The sequence below is a fragment of the Neofelis nebulosa genome, chromosome 5, assembly GCF_028018385.1.
Source record: "Neofelis nebulosa isolate mNeoNeb1 chromosome 5, mNeoNeb1.pri, whole genome shotgun sequence".
In the NCBI taxonomy this organism is placed as follows: domain Eukaryota; kingdom Metazoa; phylum Chordata; class Mammalia; order Carnivora; family Felidae; genus Neofelis; species Neofelis nebulosa.
This window is the reverse complement of record NC_080786.1, coordinates 98,028,374-98,042,561: the sequence shown is the minus strand read 5'-3', so window position 1 is coordinate 98,042,561 and position 14,188 is coordinate 98,028,374. Positions and strand designations below refer to the sequence as shown.

General features: G+C 34.5%; 1 protein-coding gene across 36 annotated transcripts in view; it reads right to left on the bottom strand.

Moving 5' to 3' along the window:
* Nucleotides 1-14,188, bottom strand: part of ZBTB20 (zinc finger and BTB domain containing 20) — a 777,866-nt gene that overhangs the window by 721,972 nt on the left and 41,706 nt on the right. For 4 of the 36 annotated variants that reach the window (XM_058732442.1, XM_058732438.1, XM_058732443.1 and 1 more), the window contains exon 1: nt 11,442-12,198. The exons of the other annotated variants lie outside the window; for them this stretch is intronic. The gene's annotated coding sequence lies outside the window, so the exon portion shown is untranslated. Of the gene's footprint in view, nt 1-11,441; nt 12,199-14,188 lie in introns of those variants that run through there. 36 annotated transcript variants of the gene reach the window in all.

Genomic DNA, 14,188 nt, shown 5'->3' with positions numbered 1-14,188 from the left:
TCTATAAAAATGTACATAAAATATCTAGCAATTCATATACTTAGTAAATGAGAAATTGTATTAGTTTGTACACTGCACTGTGTACAATAGGCTGTCATTGTATATGAGGCTTTTTTTTTTTAAACAAGAACATCAAAAATGTTCAGGAATAAGTTTTTAGATATTAGGAAGCCCTGTGGCATTTACACTATTAATACACGCATTGGATTTTATTTATTTATCATAAAAGTTTTTTTGTTTTGTTTTTTAGAAAGAGACAGAGCGCGAGCAGGGGAGGGGCACAGAGAAAGGGAGACACAGAATCTGAAGGAGGTTCCAGGCTCTGAGCTGTCAGCACAGAGCCCGAAGCGGTGCTTGAACCCACAAACCATGAGATCATGACCTGAGCCGAAGTCGGATGCTTAACTGACTGGGCCGCCTAGGTGCCTCTATTTGCATTGGATTTTAAATACAAATAAATTATTTTAAGACCAACAACAATGGCTATGTTATGAAATTATTGTTTCATGGCATGTCATTCAAATAATCTCTTCCATCAAAGAGTTTAAACTCTCAAAAATAAAAATATAAACAAAAGATTATTCACTTCAATGGATAGTCCCTAAAATATTATGCATTATTAACATCAAACTTTACAATACTTAAAAAAAAAAAATACTGGACTGATTAAGTGTGGCAAAATGGTTTGTTCCCCACAAAGGAAATGAATTTAAGTCCCAAAAAGTTTAATTAGCATTTGGTGGTTTGAACTTACCAAATAGAGGAAACGGCCTAACTCTGAAGGTTAACTGTAGAGTCAGAAATTACATATACTGGTGGTTAAAAGCACCGACTGCTATCAAATTTAGATTGAAAGAGTTCAATCTCAGTTCTGCACTTACTAGATCTGAAATCTTTGGTAAGTCAGTTAAACATCCCAAATCGGGCTTTTCTTCTCTGTAAACTGGGTTAAGAAACTCCTCATAGCAAAGGCATGGGAATTAAAGGAGATTCCACAGACAATGTTCTTTAACAGTTCAATAATTGTGATTATTATTACTACTTAGACCCCTTCTGATCATTCAGAAAACTTAAATTCTACCTCCGGCTAAAAGTTACTTCTCAGTGACAGAATAAGAAAAATATATATATCAATTTAGTTTACATGGGATAAGTAGTAGTTATTATACCATATCAGTAATACACTTTCTGGCCCTCAAAGCTAGACATTATCATTTAACATAGTAGGATCCTGGTAAAGATTCATTGATTAGGGAAAAATACAATATGATATAGTAGAAAGAGTATAGGCTCTGAATCTGGCTTTGATGCTTAACAGCTGTGTCAAACTGGCTATCAATGAGCTTCATTATTTTTTGTTGCTTTTGTCTGTCACAGAGACAGAAAACCAGGGTATACAACAAAGTCATTGGTAAGACTAAATTAAGCAATGTCTATGAAAAGTCCTCAGTAATTTCTCTTTTCCTTAATTCTGAGGTTATAGGGCAAGAATGGTAACTGTTTTTCAAGGCCGAACTTTTCTTACTCAGCTGTATCAACTTTGTCCTTCTATGTAAAATGAGATTAGATTTCATTAGGGAATATTGTGAAGTATGAGAATGAATTCAGGTGCAATGGTAAATAATATACTCTAAAGACAATACACCCTAAAAACAACAGCAGTGATTCCCAAACCTTGCAATATTATCAGAATCTATGAGATAGTTTTTTGTAAAATATTGATACCCAAATCCATATCTAAAGACTCTGATTTAGGATATCTGGGAGTAGAACCTAGAAATGTGTTCATTTAGAAAGCCCCCAGCTGATTATGATGTACAATAGCCAAGGAAAGTAGCGTTTCTAACCCATGTGAACCAGATAGAACCCAGGATGCCTGAGTTCCATCCCAGACCTTTTAGAGATGGAGCTTAGAAATATGAATTGTTGCAAACACCCTAGGTGATTTTAAAGTACACTAAAGTTAAAGAACCACTAGAGTAGAGTCCAATAATACACTATCAAAAAGGTATATACAATTCTTCATATTTGGTTATTTTAAATTTTTTACCTTCTATTTTAATAAATTTATCACTGTCAAAAATGAACTTATGAATGATAGGTAAAAAATTTATCCAAAGAAAACACTAATTTTAGACTCAAAGGCATTATCATTGTCATTATCACAGGTTTTTAAACCAAAACATAGGAAATAGGGTAAACACAACATCCATCTCCAGAGCCTAAAACCAAGAAACACTACAACTAAGAAAGAGATGGCATCAGTTTCAGTGTTTTTAGAATCTATATTTTTTTGCTTTGACTTAGGTTTCTATTATCTATCCCTTCTCTAATTAGAACAGTAATAATGATAAATATTATTAATATTGGTATAGGGCTTTACTATTTATAAAGAAATTCCATATGCATTAATCATTTTAATCCTTACAATCCTACCTTGTGAGGTAGGAAGGAAGGGTAACATCTACTACTACCTTTCCACAAATAAGCAAAACAGCTTAAGCAACTTGCCCAAAGTCATATAGTTTGCTGATATTTATGGTAACACATGGATTGAAATCCCAGATGTAAGTTCCATGCAAACATTCTGAAATTTAAATTTTAGCACTCATTTTTAAGTGTTACTTAAAAATCTTCAAAATAGCATGAAAGAGTCTCTGAATTGCAAATAGTCTATGGTCTCATACCAAAGCATGAGTTGATCTTACTATTTAAAGTTACTGTAATTTATTTATTCTACAGTTGAAGGATAGAAGGAAAGTGGAGCTCAAGTAACCAAAAAAACAAACAAACAAAAAAATTAAACAAAAAATTGGAATCCCCATAAATTATAATTTCCCTGCCCACTTGCAGTTCAACCCTCTCTGAAAAAAAAAACAAAAACAAAAAAACCCTCCATGCCTCAGTTTCCTCTTCTAAAACATGGTATATTAAATAATACTTTCAAAGGATAGCAACTTAATTTTCAACTATACGGTACTTCAAAAAGCGTTAAACAAAATGTACAACTAGAGTGATACTACCAAATAACCAATCCCTACAAAAACCCTGAGTCAAAAGTACCTTAAGAGCAACTAGTCCAGCCTGCTCATTTTATGCATGGGGAACAGGCCTAGAAAGGTCAAATACCTTACCCAAGATATCAGCAAATTTGTTATAAAGCTAAAACTAGAAATTAAGTATCTCTACCCCAAAGTCAACTACAATATATTACCTGTAAATAGGCAATGCAATCTCTTCTTCTCAAAAAAGTCATTTTAATGTGAGAGAAAGTCAGTCTTTAAAGGGAAATTTGGAAAGGAGGTGGTATCAGAGGTGTTTTTTCCAAAGAGAAAAGGCCCTAAAATTATTTAAAACCAAAAAAAATGAAAACAAAAATAACAAATAAGAAGTTATAAACCATCTGAACATAACCATTCATTCAGATCTCAAACATCTGAGTACCTCTGGGCTGAATACCATAGAAAATTATGGAGGCAGAAGGATGAATAAGACACACACTCTATCCTTGAGAAGCTCATGGTTTAGTTGAAAGATATGCTTACAAACAATACAAAACAATGCAAAAAAGTATTACAAACAATATAATGTGAGAGTGGTATTAGCAGAGAATATAAAAGTTGCTCTGAGAATGTGCAGAAAGGAGTCCCTCACTGTCTAGAACGATTGGGCTAAAGCTTTCCAAGTGGTAAGAATTAGGTGAGTATCTTGGACAATCCCTGCCCTCTTCACCCCCAATTCTAAATTGAACATTTGTGCCTATTATATCTAAAATGTTTTTAATACAAAGTGGGATGAGGGAAGGGGTAAAGTGCACACATAATTTCTCCTTGAGTAGCTAGAATTGCCAAACACACTAAAGCATGTATTTTTGTGCAGCTACTGCAAAATCAGAGCTTAAAACAATCTGCCAAATTTTTGCAAATGTCCTGTTCTTTCCTTTTCACTGGCTCATGCATCAGGGACACAAGGTGGCACTGTCGTGCTGACATTCATTTCAGGGCCCTTTCTAAATGGACAATTTGGAAAGAGGCAAAAGGCCCTACTGTGATAACTAAAACCAGAGTGGTAATACTGGCCTTCTGCTATGTCTACCAGCATTAATGGTGGCTGAGGAAAGAGTTAATCATTTTGTATTTCATGAACATCACATGATGCCTGTATATGAAAGAGAACATATTCTCTGATGGTTCCTACAAAATGCCATGTTGTGTGTTCATAGAAATGTCCAAAGGAATACAGTGCCCCTCTGCCAGTGGAAAGCCGTAAGTGAACTGTTTACCATGGGCAAGGCCGTGGACATGGACCGCCTCTCCATCTAGTGGCCAGTGGGAAAGAATGGAACCATAGTGTTCGCTTGGTTAAAAGCAGGCCTTTTATCAAACCAACCATAGGCAATTATGTCACTTTGTCTGACAAATGACAATTTGGGGTTTATTGCATTCATTGAATCATTAAACAGACCTAATAATACACTGAATTGACATTTACTTGAGCTAAAGACAACAGCAACCAATAATAATATAATAATAATAATAATAATAATAATAATAATAAAGTACGTGGGCTCTCTCAGAGCAACTAAAATCCCTTTATTCTTCCATCATTACCAACTTAAACTTCTCTCCAGATGTTTATGACTTATAGTTAGAAAATATAAGCAATATTGTATAGCTATTTAAAATAAAATTATACATTCTTTAAGATAAAAGAAAATCTGCAAAGGAGCTTTCCCCTTCATTTTATAGGCAAGGAATCTGAGGAATAGGGAGGTTATGATTTATTCAAAGTCATTATAGTCAGGACTAGAAACCAAGCCTCCAGATTTAACCACTTTAAATCCTTTTTGGCATTAATTAATGCCTCCTGTTCTGCAGAGTAGTGCCTTTTTTTTTTTTTTAAACCACGCCATAGTGTTTCTCCCAACATGCTAGGAAAATAGTTTCTAAAACTTTTATTCACATATTTTGATGCTAGGTTGATAGGACTGAAGCTATTGTATATAAGCCCTTACACATCATCATATGCATGGGCATATTCTGAGGCTATTATAATAACATGCTTTTAAAAAAAACTAACCAATTAGTCACATTCATTCAACATTTAGAAAGCAAAGTGGGCAGGGAATAAAGTAGAATGTGCTAGTCAAACTCACTATACAGAAATGGTTTCAGAAAGCCATTTTGCAAAAAGAAACCTAAATCCATTCAGACTGACAGGAAGTTTAGAGTTGTTTTTTTGTTTTATTTTATATAAAAAGTATTTGATTTCATTTTAAGAGAGGAAACACACACACAAACTTACACTGTCGATCACTTCAACCATTTTAATTAAACTCATGATGCAGTTTTGCTACATGCCTTGGGAATGCTTTATTGGGAAGGTTTCATATCAAAACAAATGAAATCTGTCCACCAACTACGAAAATCTGGTCACAACTCCAAACCTAACACTTAAAATAAGACAAAAGGTATGAAGAAATCCTGGCAAGTGAATATAGAAGTATGAGATGTTCTGGCTTCCTCTTCTATGATCTTTTGGTGGCAACTTTGGAATCTTAGAGCGGAGGAGGAATTTAGCAGATCTACAGTAGATAGGTGTAGGAAGAAGATAGTGCTGTTGTTGGATAGGCTAGATGGCTTTTGGGGGGGGGGGTTGGGAAGTCTTTTTCTTTCGCAATAAACATAGAAGCTTCAAAAGCACCCACCCCTCCACTCGCAGCTTTACTTCTATTCTTATCCCCATTTGCTTCCTAATCATCTCTATTCTTCTCCCCTCTTGAGATGAGGTGAGGCAATAAAACCACTGTTGATGTGAGGAATTCAAAAAAGTTAAGAACTATTCCAATTCTTTTAACCCAACTTACAGTGCAGGTGGTAGGGGCATAAGACCAAGAAGATGCAAACATTAGTAAATATGTGCAGACCCATAGTACATTTAATGTGCCAAAGAAATTGTGTAATGTTAAGTATTTAAAAACAGAAAAACCCAACACATAAAGCCACTCTTGCAACTCTATTTGCCTTGTTCCCATTTAAACATAAAAGAGAGGATAACATTTACACTGCTTAAATGTCTTGGTACCTAAATAAGGTGTTTTTGTTTGTTTACAATAATAGCCTTACAGTTTTCATATAAATACATACATCTACCAGATAAATTACACAGCCTAGAACATTCATAGTTTTCTGCTAGCAAGTTTTTTTACTAGGTTTTAATTTTGTACCTGAACAAACTGACAACTTTACTTTAATTTTCTCTCAGTTGCATTTCATTTACTGGAAAGAAGCTCAAACTATAAAAGGAATTTGCCAACAACAAATCACAATTTGATTACAACAGTAATTCAGAGAACATTTCTGAAAGAAAGGTAAAAATAGCAAATACCCAGGTTCATTTAGTAAAAAACCCAAGGCTTCTAACCATTAGATAGAATTAAAATTTAATTAATTTAAAGTCAAACATGGATTTTTAAAAGTTTAGATTAAGAATTTTCAAAAAAAATACCATTATGTATGAGATTAATAATTATTGCCATTTTTAGTTTCAATTTATTGAACATTGGTTTAATTTCCAAAACCCTAAATTCCATTTAGTAGTTTCATATGTATTGAATGCAAATCTTTACATTAGTTTTCTCATATTGAAAGTTTTCAAATACTTAACATTATAACATATGTACATTAAATTCAGGATACCTTGAGACCCACAGGTATTCAGTATCAAAATACTTCTAATACCAAGGAGGTAAACATATTATGCTATAATGACCACCCTTTCAATCAGTTTCAAAGGCTAACTATTCAGAAATTAATAATATCCCCAGTTGCCATCTAGTAACGAGATAGGTCAATGAATTCAGCCGTTGCTCCTTGTCTCAATATTCCTACTTGGAAATCAGTAGCTAACTTTCTCCGGGTTAAAGCAGTTATAAAAGGGTTGCTTTGGTTAACTGAACTGTAAAACTGCTGGCTGGAGTTTCACTTGAGTGTCAAAAGACTCCCTAAAGGTAAGTGCCATGCCCTCAAGCTGATTACTGTCAAGTGAACTGTAGAATCACCAAAGGCTAGATCCTGGAGTAGAGGAAAGGTTCTGAAACCAAAGTTAAGCAGAATTTGCACACCACTTAATTATTATCACAGTTGAACAGCTAGAGTGGCAGAAAAGCCCTTTTTTCTTATGGGCCCTTGAATGTTGTCCCCAACATCTGTTGTAGTGGTTACTACATATACTACAGTAATGATAGATGGCATTATTTCCTCCCACAACCTTAAAAGCTTGCCTATGATAAAATCAGAAGTAAAAGAGCTCAAAGAATATATTTTTGATACATTAAATGTAATTGGTATCAATGTTATTTGATGATTAAATATAAAATAACTATGTTACAGGAAAACATAAATTCAGGCATTCTCTAGAATTTCTTGATACAGATATTGCCCTTGGGTTTTTGGTAAAGAATTAAAAGGATTTTACTAGCGATTTGACATTGGCTATAATCCCTGAGGATTCTGCGAAATGCCAGAAATTACTTAAGCAATGAAAATGCACAAAACATAAGTCTGTGAGAAAATTATATATTTCAAGTTTTGCCAAATACCTACGAATCCTATACAGAATTTGAAAGTTCGGAACAAAGAATCAAATGGCCAATGATACTCTAGTATCATTATAAATAATACCTAATGATTATACAAGGTAACCAAAATGGTTTATACAATATGAAAAAAAAAAAAAAAACATTTGAAAGAGTTGATTTCTAAGTTAATACTAATGCTTGCATGTATACACTTACTCAACTGCTAGGTGTTTATTGTCCTTGTTGTAGGTGAACTATAAGTGATATTTGATTTCCATAATTTGCTTGTGATAGTTACACAGCCATAAAAACAAAACTATTTAGATTTTCTTTTCAGCGCTATGCAACTTTTCATGCTAATAAGATTCTTACTGGTTAAGGAACTTGAGATGGATATACTATTTTACTTTTTTCATAGAAGTTCAGTATATTTTCCAGTGACAACTGTAGTTTGTTAAAATGTATTTGTAAAGTGGCCTGCAAGGCAAATCAGCTCTAATATCCTTTATCAATTTTAGACCTAAGGAGGCCACCCTTGAGACTGAAGAAGACTGGAACTAGCAGCATTCAAAGAATGTCCACATGAGTCCTTCCTTTGCCAGAAAGGATCACTAATTAGCAATATCAGCAATATCGACACACCTTGCCAGACCCTGGGACAACACATTTGCTCAGAGTCTGAACTTGGTTTCCTATGTGGTAGCATGGCCAGCCCCTACTCAGACTTGGGTAAGTCCATGAACACATCCACTGATCATTTCTGTATTTGTAGAAAGCTAGGACATGTGTAGATAATCACACAATTGGATATTTATGAAGTGCCAGATTTTATGAATACGGGAATTTGTTAATTAGCACAAGGACTAATCATTAAAATTCAAAAATAGATAAATAAACAGGAATGTCATTTATTTGTTCACATTTCAGAGGAAAGTATGCAGCTGTGATCCTTTTGATGAATGTAGACTTCTGGAGAAAAATGTGAAGAAGTAAAGTATCTGCAAGTTTTAAAATCTTAATGAGTAAAATCCAGGAAATTACTATATAGTCTTTATATTAAAAATAATCATAGTAATTCTTTCCTTAAGTTAAAAAAAAAAAAGTTAAAGCCAATGTGTGCTTAGCATTTGAATTATACTGTCTTGCTATTCCACTGTTTTTGGTCCTTTCCAAGGAGCCAAAGCTAATTTTTACCACACAGAAGTTAAAAAGCACACACACGTCACTCTGTACCAAATTGTTTTAGCTGTAGGGCATGGCAAAGCATGAAATAACTGCTTTAGAGCACTTCCTCATGTGGGTGTGTTAGATAACTGTCTGCTCCAATATTAAAATGAACCCCACTGTGACCTGACCAAGACATTCGGGCTCTCAATAGTCTTCATGTGCTGATAGGAAGGGGCCACCATAACCAGTAAGGCTACTTAATGACTTTTCCGGCACCCGATAGACCTGCAGTGACACACACCTTTCAGCTTTCCAAAGCCCCATCTAGCAGAATACACTGGTTTTAAGTTTACTTATGCACATTTTACGATGTTCTGCACTATACAGACTTTGACAGTCCCTCCCCAAAGAGGCCAAGATTATTTTTCATACTAAAAATATTTTATATCTACTGAAGGCCAACAATTATAATGCAAAGGAAAACATACGCACATTCTAAAAATCAAGCCAACCATAAATATGACTAAATTTTTGCTTTCTTATATTCTTTCTAGAAGGTTAAGATAAATTTTCGTCTCCTAAAAGCCTCTCCATTTTTTGTTGGCTTCTCATTAACATAAATATACTTAACATGAAATTTTTAAAATGTCATATCTGCAAAGAATCTGTGATTTCTTTACCCATACCTGTGTGAGAATATATACATACTTTCACATATATGCACACAGATATCTCCACACATACACATAAATAGAAAAAGAATTGTTGATCAAGAGATACATAAAAGATTTCTTAAAAAAAAAAAAGGTAGAATTTCAGATAGTCCTCACAATGTTAATGTAGAAAATGACAGGTGCATGAGACATGCACATTTTTGACATGACACTTTTTTGTTTTAAAACAAATTTTTGGGTCAAGAGTTTGAAATGGAGAAAAATCACATTTGAAACAGTATATACTATGTACCATATTAACATGCACTTTCAATAGACTCCCCCAAAAAGTTTCCCTTTAAATCTTTGGGGGAAAAAAACCTCTGACAGGACCTGAATGTACTTAGTATTTGTTCTGCTCTTGGTCAAAGCTGTCCTTTCCAGTTTAAAAGACACTTTAGGCAATAGAAGCAAATTAAAAGTCTCCAAATAAATTTTTAAAAAGAAAGGGGAAAAAAAGACTTTTAGCAGTAAAAGTTCACCACCCTCTTGGAATAATGGATTTTTAATAAACATTTTACTAGGTTTGAACCTTGAGAATATGTTTGGGAATCTGCTCTAGCGTCCCAGGTGGCTTTAGAATATTGCTTTATGGACTTCTTTGTGTTGTCAGAGAGGCCTAATGGAATTAAAAAAAAAAAAAAAAAAAGTCTGCCACTTCTATTAAATAAATATTTTATTACGAAAAAGGTGATTGTTATTATCAAAGATCTTTATAGATCAGCGTCCATTTTTTATCATTCCTCCTGTATATGCTCAAAAACGTTTGCGTGTCTTACTGACTTAATTTTTATCAAAGGAATGGCAGTTTTACTTTCGGACAAATCCGAATAAAACTCCATTAAGAGTCCATTTCAAATGGACCTATTTAACTACTCCTTTGAATTTCGAAGAACACTCTTCTGGGAAAACTGTTCAACAATGTCAGCTAGTTGTGAAATGCAACTTTTCCCACCATAAAAAAGAAAAAAAAAATAAAGGAAAAACAAAGCACCTCAGAACTATGTTTGAAATAACAAATACATTATTTATAGTTCCCGAAATGTTCAATGAATCCTTGCAGTTGTGCATAAGATGGCCTGATACACTTCATAGCTTCCACTTTATAAAAAGATAGCCAGCCCCCACCCTGTCCTCCCCAAGCATAAATACACAGTAACATACTGAAAAGAAACTGTCCTAGGATAAAAACTGTTTGTTAAGAAAGTTTGCATTCTTACTAACCACAGTGATATCCCTATAAATGCAAAAGTCCATCTGCAAAATAAAAGTTACAAAACAGAGTACCTTGTTCCTTTCAAAATACACCCCCCAGATGTAACATAGAAGAGTGTATGATGATAAAAATAATTTCTAGATTCTTACCCACCCTCAGTGACTACTCCTCACCTTATAGCCAATGCCATAAAATAAATATGCTGGCAAAAAGTATTCAACCTGCTTCAAGGATTTAAACTGTAAATATGGACTTTAAACTTCAATGTAAAACAAAGAACAAGAGTCTCACTTTAGTAATACCCGCACTGGCACTGCAGCTAAAACTCATTGGCACATAACTAACAAAACCCAGTTAGCAATAAATAAGGACAACATGATATATAGACAGACAGATGGAATTGCATAAACAGACAAGAAAAGCAAAGAGACTAACAAACATACGGAGGGGTCTGTTATAAAGAGTGAAAGATACTGATTTATCTGGTACTGTAGTGAGAAAAATAGGTTTGTTTGTAATTATTTTTAAAGTAATTAAACTGAATCACAGGGGCACACCCTTAAATAAGTAAGAGGAAAATTGGTAGAGTGTAGGCCTCCTATAAATATTCCAAATTTCAAGCTAGCAACAGCTCTGTCAAACTTAAATCTGGAAATTAAAATTCAAGGGAGAAAGAATAAAAGCATTGGGGGCTAAAGGAGATGATAGGTAGAGGGGGGATTGAGGAAGCAGGCATTTTTTTTTTTATGAAAGTTGTCTGCCCTACCTTCTTCCCCAGCGCTGAGTTTCTCTTCTCATAATCGGTGTCTCCCTGGAAGTACAGTGTGAGTGGTAATGACTGCCTGCCTCCCTAATGAGTCCATTTTCCTGCTCTTGATGTTGTGTATATACACACACTGCAACCTACCTTACAAACCACAGAGACGGGAAGAGAGAGAGAGAGCAAGAGAGAGGGAGGGACGGGGGGGGCAGAGAGGGAGAGAGAGACAGAGACAGAACAAGCGAGTGAGAGAGAGAGAGAGAGAGAGAAGAGGAGGAGAGAGAAAGAAAAACAGAAAGAAACAGAGAGAGAAAGGCACAGACAAAGCCCTCCTACCAGACAGCAGACAGCCCTCCTTCCCCTATCCAGCAAAATGCAACTCGGTCTAATGCAGCAACAGGTTCAGTATTGCCAGACTAACAGAGTGAAAAAGGTATATTCTCTATATCATTACTGCTTGCAAATAAACAGTTTAAGAGCAGCTGGCTCCACCTTCTTTATTTATGCTCCATTATGAGGAATGTATTGTTTCAGTTCTGGCACACAGTACATGTAATTATCATAAATACATTTTTGCATATTAGCAGGAACTAGTGAAATGCATAGCTTATTTGTGCAATCTTTTAAAATTTTTTTAATGTGAGAAGAGTGTCAACAAATCTGCTCTGACAAAAGCCTAGTAATGATTTTAAAGTCAGAGGCAGTCTTAAAGGAGGCTCTGAAAGAAAGACTCCATACAATAGGAAACTGATCTCAGACAAAACTGATAACTGCAAAGAAGAAATCATTGCTCGGTAAATAAATCAAGACCATACACAAAATTGCAGACAAAAACAGAATTAAGTTTAATTAAGTACTAATAGACTAGTACTCTAGAAGACTTAGATTGGTTTCTTATTTGAAGCATCTATCTGTACAAATATCACAATGCATTGTACTCTGTGTGAACAGGTGCAATGCATATAGTACATAATGTTACAACAACAGAAATAAATCTCATTAGGAGCTTCTGTCATAAATAGGACAAGATTTCAATGAATATGGGTCTGAAACCATAGCAGAAACCCCTTGTTCTTTTATAAGGAGGGAAAAATAAAATTAATCAGTGTTTCTAAATAAGTCTTCCTTAAAAGGGAAAAACAAAACGAACCAAAACAAAACTGTTTTTCTTTGTCTGATATACGAACCATTTTTTTCATGGGCTAGAACCAAAATACTGCTGGTATTACACTCCCCACCACACTATGTGATCCTCACACCTTTTCTCTACTCCCAGGTGACTTTTCCTCCCTTAAGTGATATATTTGCAGCTATGGAATTACAAACATCAAAAAACAGAACAAGTTTCAAGCTCTTCTTCTTGTCCCCAGATTTTTTAAAACTATACTCTGCTTGTCTACCTACACATCTACCTTCCTTAAAATATTTCTATACAGTTTGGCTATGTGTCACTATGTGGGACTTAGAAACATCACAATAGAAGTTAAATATTCTAAGGAAAATTTACACAAAAATGAAAAATGTGAGTGCCTCTGACCTACTTAAACCCTGAATCTGGGCACCAATAATTAATTGCATATTAAGTATATTAATTTTAAAATCATCCTTTTTATATGGTTTTGTGTTTTACCATGCTTCAAAAATTAGAATACGTTCCTTTGCATAAGCAAAACTACTGTACCATATAAGCATCAATTCCTTCCTTTAAAAGCCAGTTTTCAGTTAATAAAATAAAGAACTTAATCACTTCAATATATAACTTATAGATCAAGTCTATCGTGAGCTGATTCACAAAAATATTTTAGAACATCAGTTATACCTTGGGTCATTACATTGGTTCAGAATGGAGATAGGCATTGTTTTAGCTATTATAAGGGTAGATAACCTATAGAACAGAAATTAGAAGATGATGTCTAGCCACACATTGTGCAAACTGTCCTGGGAAATTCTAGTAGGAAACCAAGAGTCCAGCCCTCCACTCTCACTGAAAACCACTAATTCTAATTCTCAGGTGCTGCTGCAATAGTGTTTTACCCCTCTCAAGGGTGGTTGCGTAATAAAAAGGGGACAGACACACAGGAAAGGGGATGTAATAAAATAAACAGATATGCTTTTGGTCTCACATCTTAAGAAAAACCTTTCTAAAATACACTCAGTGTTGCCTAAGGTACTAGCACGCATCTCACCCCTTACTGCTCAGCCTGGCAGTTCTGTTTTTCTACTATTGCCCTATTGTTTCTCTGAAGCTGTATTCCAATGTTTGAAGAAAAATGCCACTTAAAAAAGCACAGAGGCCTCACAGTTTGACAGACTGATTCAAATTAGATATAACTATGTCCTGATTTTTAAAATAAGGTTCTAGGTATTTTTGTTTTGTATCGTTTTGTTTTAACCCAAGGAGAATAAGAAGACATTATTTGATTTCCACCAGCAGGAGTCAAAAGGAATGTAAAGGACCGTGAAAGTTATTCACCTTTTCTAAATAACAACTAGCTAGTTGAATTTTAAAAAGAAAAAGAAATATTTTGGCTTAGTGCAAAATGCACAACACCTCAATGCTTTCTCCATATCTTCACACTTTACTAGATTCCAAGCACAGTAAGTGGCACATTCTTAGTATTTTCTGGAGTTCAAGATACACTCTCCCCGCTGGGACGCAAGACCCATGCACTGAATTAACCATAGCACCATGTGAAACAATAATCCTAATTGACTATCAGACTCTGGAAGTTATAGTTATTAAATTAAGTGGT